Source organism: Cervus elaphus, chromosome 9, assembly GCF_910594005.1.
Source record: "Cervus elaphus chromosome 9, mCerEla1.1, whole genome shotgun sequence".
NCBI classification, from domain to species: Eukaryota; Metazoa; Chordata; class Mammalia; order Artiodactyla; family Cervidae; genus Cervus; species Cervus elaphus.
In genome coordinates, this window is record NC_057823.1 from 103,587,810 (window position 1) to 103,597,328 (window position 9,519).

At 38.8% G+C, this 9,519-nt stretch overlaps 1 pseudogene; it reads left to right on the forward strand.

The window, feature by feature from the left end:
• The first annotated feature begins 2,425 nt into the window (after positions 1–2,425).
• Positions 2,426–4,335, forward strand: LOC122700835 (annotated as a pseudogene).
• The last annotated feature ends 5,184 nt before the right edge of the window (positions 4,336–9,519 follow it).

A 9,519-nucleotide genomic window follows, 5' to 3' on the forward strand; every position in this document is an offset into this window, starting at 1 on the left:
TGTTTAAGTGGGGGTTAAAAGACACACTAGCATTAAACTGAAAATTTTTCATAGAAAGATTGTAAAGAATTGGAATGGGAATAACTTTCTCACTATGCTATTACTCCTATCTAATGCTGCTGCCATGTAACAGCTAAAATCATCTTGAGAACTGCCTCATCCAATATCCCCATAATTTGGGAAACAACAGTGTCAATACATGACTCAGAAGACCTAGGTCCTCTGCTCAATTCTATTGTTTACTAGGTGTGTGACTTTGAGGCAAAATCTTCCTCCATTTTGTCTCATTTTCCCATTTATAAAATGGACTCTTATAGGCCCTTCATACTTGACAATAATGAAACTTCCTGCTGTTGAATGTAAGTCACATTTAGCCTTCAGAAATTTCCCTTTCAGAAAAGACTTTGTTTCTTCTTGTGTAGCTTACGTCGCTTCTCTTGTCTAGAATAGGAGAGAGAGAGAGAGACAAAGGGAGGTCTTAAGAGAGACAGGCAGAAGTCAGCAACAAACAGCAGCTCAGCAGGGCAGGGATGAGCAAAACAGAGATATCAGCAAAGCACAGGTTCTAGAATCAGCAAAGGTGGGTTTGAATCCTGGGTTTCTATACACACATTTACATGGGCTTATCCAAGACACTTAGTTTTCAAGACATCTGTTTTCTCATTCAATCTGTTGAGAGGCTAATCCTTAGTATACCAGATTGCTGTAAAATTAAATGGGTCACAGTGTAACTAGGTTGAAGAAGGCATGTCTGATTCCCGTAGGGGGCATATACATTTGAATGCCTGAAATAAGGAACGTTGACCCTGTTCATCCTGTCAGCCTCAGTAACTTGGTTATCCCACCTCACCTCTTGAGAGTATCAGACTTAGAGTGAGTATTAAAGAAGACATTTCTCTTACTAATATTAATATATTTAATAATAGATATATTGAGGTGATGTCAACTATTAACACTGATGAAAAAAATAAAGCTTAGACTATGGTGATTTCTGTGTGATGAAATAAATGCTGAAAGAAAATTAACTTTTAAATTTTATTAAAATTAAGAGGGTAACAGGAAAGACATGGCTGTTGCTTAAGTATGTTATAATGCTATTAAATGATATGAATTGGAATAATGCAATTTAATTCACATTGTGCTAATTATTTATAAGAATGGTTATAGTTATATTTTAAGATATATAATTAATATTAGAAAGAGAGGATTGACATTTAAGGTAGTTGAAATTTTAAGAGAGGATACTGCACTTCTCCATGTGTCCATGTTTATATATGCTGTGTAAAACATCATAATATAACTATTTAATTCATGGGTTTCTTTTGGAATTTAAATGGGATAAAGTTGTAATAGTCATGTCAATAACAAAATGAAAGAGAGTCTAAAGTTCCCAAGAATCCCAGAAACCACAAATGATTTATCGCCGAATATTAGGATAACTATAGTATCTACTTCATGAGATTCTGGTTATATTACATGTCAAGTATTGGTAATAACACTGACACAGTAAGAACTTACTTGGTGTTATTTATTGATATTTTTAATATGACTTATAAATCCTTATCTATAGTTTCTGAGAAGTCATGAATAATAAGTGAGGTATTTCATGTCAGAATGTGAGTTAACATGACAATTTTTTAAATTTATTTTTTTATTGAAGGATAATTGCTTTACAAAATTTTGTTGTTTTCTGTCAAACGTCAACATGAATCAACCATAGGTATACGCATATCCCCTCACTTTTGAACCTCCCTTCCATCTCCCTCCCCACCGCATCCCTCTAGGTTAATACAGAGTCCCTGTGTGAGTTCTCTGAGTCATATAGCAAATTCCCGTTGCTGCCTATTTTAGATATGGTGATGGAAGTTTCCATGTTACTCTCTCCATACGTCTCACCCTCTTCTCCCCTCTCCCCCAAGTCCATAAGTCTGCTCTCTATGCCTATTTCTCCACTGCTGCCTTGCAAATAAATTCATCAATACCATCTTTCTAGATTCCATATATATACATTAATATACAATATTTCTCTTTCTATTTTTGAGTTACTTCATCATAACAGGCTCTAGGTTTGTCTGCCTCATTAGAACTTACTCAAATTCCTTCATTTTTATGGATGAGTAATATTCCATTGTGTATATGTACTACTACTTCTTTATCCATTCATCCATTTGCTGTATGGCACAGGAAACTCAAACAGGGCCTCTGTATCAACCTAATGTGACGACTTATAAGAGAAAAATATAAATTTGTTAAATATACACCAATGAATCTGATGCTGATATCCACGAAAAGTAATAGACATGTTTATAGAATCTAATCTATACTATACAAGTTATATAACTACAAATCTGGACATCTTTAGGTTTTAATTAGCCTATAAAAGGCATGACACAGTTGTCATTTTGAGTACAGGGTAGTGGTGCACATGAAGCCTCCGAAGTCAGACTATGCAAATGCAACCTCTCCACTGATATCTAAAAGCATTACCTCTGGTAAACAATAAATCTATTGGTCCCTCAGTATCATTGTCTATGATATGAAAGAAATACAGGTACCTACCAAATTATCCAGTGAGATTTAAAACAGTGCCTGGCATAGAAGTACCCAGTAAATGTAAGCTTTTTTGTTACTTTTCAGAACTCTTATGAAATATTTTGATAAAGTTCCTCTAGGTTTTTGTAGATGGGACTAGAAGTGACACTCAGTTTTTAAATTTTAGTAATTCATAATTCATAAATTCATAATCCCAGCCTTTGGCTTCTAATTAATTGTACATTACTCAGAGATATGCAGATGACATCACCCTTAGGGCAGAAAGTGAAGAGGAACTAAAGAGCCTCTTGATGAAAGTGAAAGAGGAGAGTGAAAAAGCTGACTTAAAACTCAACCTTTGCATTTTCGAAACGGGTTTGTTGCCAGGACACAGGTGTCTTGAAAACCACCGCTAAACCTAAGCAAAAACGGGAAAGGAAAAGACCGCGTCAGCATTGTCGTCATCAGGCACATAGGTTCAGGGAGGCCTACCAGGACTGGCCATCTGGTCTACACGTGCGGCGGACCGACAAGAGAACAATGGCAAAGTTGGAGAAGGAGGCTGCCGAGAGGGAAGGGCTCCCAGGTATGCCTGGGTCTTGCACAAACTGAAAGCTGCTCGTGAGCGTGGTATCACCCTCGCTATCTCCCTGCGGAAATCTGAGGCCAGCAAGCGCTGTGTTAGCATCATTGATGCCCCGGGACAGAGACTTCATCAAACACGTGATTCCAGGCGCCTCCCAGGCTGACTGTGCTGTCCTGACGGTCGCTGCTGGTGCCGGGGAATTTGAAGCCGGCATCTCCGAGAGCGGGCAGACCCGTGAGCGTGTCCTTCTGGCTTGCACTCTGGGTGTGAAACACTCATTGCTGGAGTTAAAGTGGATTCCACACAGCCACCCTACAGCCAGAAGAGATACTAGGAAACTGTTAAGGAAGTCAGCGCCTACACTGAGGAAATTGGCTACAACCCTGACACGGTAGCATTTGCACCAATTTCTGGCTGGAACGGTGACAACATCCTGGAGCCAAGTGCTAACAGGCCATCGTGGTTCAAGGGGTGGAAAGTCCCCCGTAAGGATGGCAGTACCCATGGGACCACCAGCCTGAAGCTCTGGATTACATCCTGCCACCAACTCGCCCAACAGACAGACACTTGCGTTTGCCCCTGCAGGGTGTCTATAAAGTTGGTGGTACGGTACTGTCCCTGGGGGTCGCGTGGAGACTGGTGCTCTCAAACCTGGCGTGGTGGTCGCCTTCGCTCCAGTCAATGTAACAGCTGGAGTGAAGTCTGCAGAAATGCACGTGAAGCCCTGAGTGAAGCCCTTCCCGGGGACAACGCGGGCTTCCATGGCAAGAACGTCTGTCAAAGGTGTTCGTCATGGCAACGTGGCGGGTGACAGCAAAAACGACCCACCAATGGAAGGCGCTGGCTTCATGGCTCAGCGGATTGTTTTGAACCATCCAGGCCAGATCAGCGCTGGATATGCACCTGTGCTGGATTGTCACACAGCTCACATTGCTTGCAAGTTTGCTGAGCTGAAGGAGAAGATTGATCGTCATTCTGGGGAAAAGCTGGAAGATGGCCCTACATCCTTGAAATCTGGCGATGCCACCATTGTTGATATGGCTCTTGGTGAGCCCACGTGTGTCTAGAGCTTCTCTGACTGTCCTCTCTTGGGCCGTTTTGCTGTGCGTGACATGAGACGGACGGTCGCTGTGGGTGTCATCAAAGCAGTGGGCAAGAAGGCAGCTGGAGCTGGCGAGGTCACCAAGTCTGCCCAGAAAGCTCAGAAGGAAGACTGAATGAATATTATCACCAATACCTGCCACCCCAAGCCCTAACCAGTGGTGGAAGAACGGCCTCAGAACTGCCTCAATGGGCCATTTAAGTTTAATAGTGAAAGACTGATTAATAACAATGCATCGTAAAACCTTCAGAAGGAAAGGAGAATGTTTTTGTGGACCATATGTTTTTTGTGGCAGTTTAAGTTATTATTTTTTAAAACCAGTACTTTTTAATGAAAACAACTTGACCAAAAATCTGTCACAGAATTTGAGACCCATTAAAAACAGTTTAATGAGAAAACAACAACAACAATTCAACCTTCAGAAAACGAAGATCATGGCATCCGGTCCAATCACTTCATGGCAAATAGACGGGGAAACAGTGGAAACAGTGACAGACTTTTATTTTGGGGGGCTCCAAAATCACTGCAGATGGTGACTGCAGCCATGAAATTAAAAGATGTTTACTCCTTGGAAGAAGATCTATGACAAACTTAGACCACATGTTAAAAAGCAGAGACATTATTACTTTGCTGTTGTTGCTAAGTTGCTTCAGTTGTGTTGACTCTGTGAGAGCCCATAGATGACAGCCCATCAGGCTCCCCATCCCTGGGACTCTCCAGGCAAGAACACTGGAGTGGGTTGCCATTTCCTTCTCCAATGCATGAAAGTGAAAAGTGAAAGGGAAGTTGCTCAGTCATGTCCAGCTCTTCACAACCCCATGGACTGCAGCCTACCAGGCTCCTCCGTCCATGGGATATTCCAGGCAAAATTACTGGAGTGGGTTTCCATTGCCTTCTCCGTTACTTTGCTAACAAAGGTCCATATCATCAAAGTTATGATTTTTCGAGTAGTTATGTATGGATGTGAGAGTTGGACCATAAAGAAGACTGAGCACTTATTGAACTGTGGTGTTGGAGAAGATTCTTGAGAGTCCCTTGGACTGCAAGGAGATCCAACCAGTCAATCATAAAGGGAATCAATCCTGAATATTCATTGGAAGGACTGATACTGAAGCTAAAGTTCCAATACTTTGGCCACCTGATGTGAAGACCTACTCACGGGAAAAGAACCTGATTCTGAGAAAGATTGAAGGCGGGAGGAGAAGGGAATGACAGAGGATGAGTTGGTTGGATGGCATCACCAACTCGATGGACATGAGTTTGAGCAAACTCCAAGAGAGAGTGAAGGACAGCAAAGCCTGAGTTAGGAAGATCCCTGGAGGAGGGCATGGCAACCCACTCCATTATTCTTGCCTGAAGACTCCCCATGAACAGAATAGCCTGGTGGGCTACAGTCCTTGGGGTCACAAAGAGTTGGACACGACTGAGTGATGACCACCACCACCACCACTCTGAGATAGAGCTCTTATTTTCCTGCTCACTTTTTTCCTGTCCATTTTTAGACCTTTTAAAATATAAATATATACATATATACATATTTTAATATATATTATTGTCTGTGTTACTTGCTCAGTTGTGTCCAACTCTTTGCAACCCAATGGATGTAGACGGTAGCCCACCAGATTCCTCTGTCCATGGGATTCTCCAGGCAAGAATAGAGAAGTGAGTAGCCATCCCTTTCTCCAGGGAATCTTCCTGACCCAGGGATGGATCAAATCCTCTTCTCCTGCACTGGCAGATGGATTCTCTACCATTGAGCCACCAAGGAAACCCTTAAATATGTACATGTGTGTATGTGTGTGCGCGCACGTGTGCATGTGTATTTATTTTTTTAGTATGTATTTTTTGAACAGATTTCAAAAGTCTAGTTTTAAACAGAGTTGATCAGGTGGTCAGGAAAAAAAAATAATTCAACACATTTGCATTTGAAGACATTTCATCTCATTCATTAGCCACATAACTGTATAATTAGATCAGAACTGTAATTATTGTAGAATCACAGAATTACAGGGTCTTAAATACTACTTGGAAATCTGTATTAATGAATTCCAGATACAATTCTATATGATTTAAATTTTACAGAGTTTTATCCTAGCATACCATTGGAAAAACTTACCTTTAAAGAAAAGGGCTATATCCCAGCTTCAGCTTGCTGAGGCTGTTACTGGGTTGCTCCCAAGGATAATTTCTAAGATGTAAAATAAAGATGTAACTTATCATCCAACTTGGATAACTTGGAGACTGGAGAAATTAAACTGAGATAATGAAAATAAACTGGGGTGATCTGGAGGAAAGTGGGAGGTATGCTAAGTCTTCTATTGTGCATTGAACACTAGCAACAACTAGTAGTTTATGATGTAATTATTTTAAAAGTTTTCTCCTTTAGTTTTATGCATAAAACTATTACAGCCTCCCAAATAAATATTTGTATACTTCCCCCACCATTATATTTACCTATTGGCATCCTGTTGAGTGTCTAAATCAAGAACTTTCTCTCAGAAACAAATCAAAATTGCTATGTGTAAAGTTTTAATTTTCCAGTTCCAAAGCTTAGAAGAACCAATAAGCATACGATCAATTTTAATTTAAATTGAAATCCACAGCTGTATTTACTGTAGATGGTCTTTCAGGGAACTGAATCTAATATAATTTCTTCACTTATCTAATCATATTGAAGGGATGTTTTGGCCAACTTGTTACGAGGAGAATGTGTAATGAAATAGGAAGAGATGATGTTATGTTTTATGATGTTTCATATTGTTCCGTTACTCTTCGATTGTGAGAAGTAGTGAGTCATTTGGATTAAACATGTCAGAGTATATAATGACTGCTGATAATAATACAAGTAAAACCTGACATTGTGGCTCTGAATGAAATTTCAGGCAATGTTGTTACAGATGTCCACACATGTAGTACACTGTCAAGCTCTTGGACATAATTAGACACATAACTCACTTATAATGTGAAGCTTTCCTCCTCCCCGCAGAGGTATGTGTGATTCTGCTGTTTTATACCCAGGATTTAACAGATTGTTTCAATATGAAATCTGGAAAAAAAAATCTAGCCTTTTTAAAAATTTACTTACTTGATTTAAGTTTGTCCTAGAGACTTTCAGGAATACAATTGCTATATCTGGGGGCTAAAGAGGGAATTGATGGCAAAACATAAAAAGCTTTAAAACTTTCCTAATGGAATGAATGAGCAACCTATCATTTTAGGAAAAAAAAAAAAACAACTGATAGAAATGATAGAAGATAGATAAAATGGTAGGTAGTCAATAGGTAAATTAATTGATTGATAGACAGGGACAGACCCAAAGAATGTTGGTTCTCAGTGCTTACTATAAGTGCACACTAGATATGTAGTATTAAAAATGCATAGCTCTAATGAATTACCATACCAAAAAGTGGAAAAACTTAGGAAGATATGGGCTATTTCCAGAATAACAGTGGCAATTCACAATCTTATGGGGAAGACTCATCTTTAAGATTCAGAGGTTAAGAAGGTCATTCTTTTAGGATGGGAAGAATTTGTCACCAGGAAGTTGAAGTTGTCCTAAGGTTTCAATTGATCCTAGATGGAAAGAGGGTTATCAATTTAGGTTATATTTTCCAGATATTAATGATGGTACCTGGCAGATCCAGATCCAGAAAAATGAATCAATGTCTTTTTTCACATGATATGATTTCTTTTCATTTTAATATGACTGCTAAATAAAAGGAAGTGCTTTGAAAAAAATGCGCAGCTCAATGAGCTAAACATAAAATCACAGAATCATAATTCTCTGTGTTCTTTTCTCCTCCTTCTCCCTGTTCTTCTTTCCTCCTCCACAAAGCACTCAACCTGCAAAGTTGACTGTTTTCTCACAAGGACTAGCCAGTGATACATATGCAACAGTTTTCTAAAAACAAAACTATGTTCATAAAATAATACAAAGATACAAGAGCAAAATTCTATGAAAACATACTTGACTTATTTGGAAAATAAACTTTAATTTATAAATAGGGATATTGGGTTTAATTTACAATAGGCAGGATTCTTTAGCTAAATATTGACTCAGATATTAAATGGATTTATCTTACATTAAGAAAATAACTTGGGCCACTGAATGCAAGGTTGATTCAGGAGTATATGTAGAGCCACCCAGGGGGTTTCTATTTCGCCTCTGAAATTCATCCAGAAATTTTCTGGTATTCCCTTCTAACTCTGCCATGGTTTTAAAACTCTTTTGTCAGAGTTCTTTCTTATCAAAGGCCTGAGAAATCGGGGAGAGGGGAGTTAATTTTCAGAGTCTGGAGGCCAGACTCAGGTAGGACACTAAATAAAAGGGGGGTTGGGGGAGACAAAGATAGTCAGGGGAGGCTGGGATGGTTGAGGGATTTTTGTATGTTTTGAATAGTTTTCTTCTAAGTATATTGTATTGTGGGTAAATTTGTCTTGTTTTTGACACAATTATCTGAATGTTTTACTGTCAGATACAGCTTATTTTAAGGAAAGTATTTAGGGAAATCCCTCTCACTCTATTCCATCCTCCAAGTCCTACCAGGAAGCTGGGTTTCTAGGTGGGGTAGAGTTGAGAAGTGAAAGTTGGGGAATATTTTTGTTGTTGTTGTTCTTTTTTCCTGGAAAGGATGTGAGGTGAGAGAAAATGTTTTAAATCATCTTCTGTTATATTACTTTTGTAGATACCCTGGAAAAATCAGTTTGTATAGGAGACAAATGCTTCTTTCTTTTCCCACCTCTGTGCTCTATGGTGGGGAATATGTAAGAATTGGAAGGTGTACTAGATGAGCTTCTGAATAAATGTTACAATACAGATGAAGGGCCAAATAATTGAATAAAAAATTCCAGAAGTGTACATGCTATAGTACTTCACTAATTTAAAATTTCAGGAAATGTCATCTAATATATAGTGTCAGAAAGCAGATCTGTGGTTTTCTGAAAAAGAAAAGATTATTAGGGAAGAGGAGAGGGAAGGATTTCAAGGGGGCACAATAAACTTTGGGTGATGATGAGTGTGTTAATACAGTGATTATTTTGTCAATTTTGCGGACATATATATGTATCAAAACAATCAAATTGTACACTTTAAATGTTTGTTTATTGTATGCCAGTTTTATCTGGTAAGCTATTATTTTAAAATAATAGATATAATAAAGAATTGAAAACAATTAGAATGATACTAGGAACAGTTATAACAAAAACTTTGCATGCCTACTTTTGAGATGTATGAAAGAACCCAAACAAAATTGATGTTCTATTAGGCAAATGTTGTTTTCAGACTTTTGCCATTTTCACA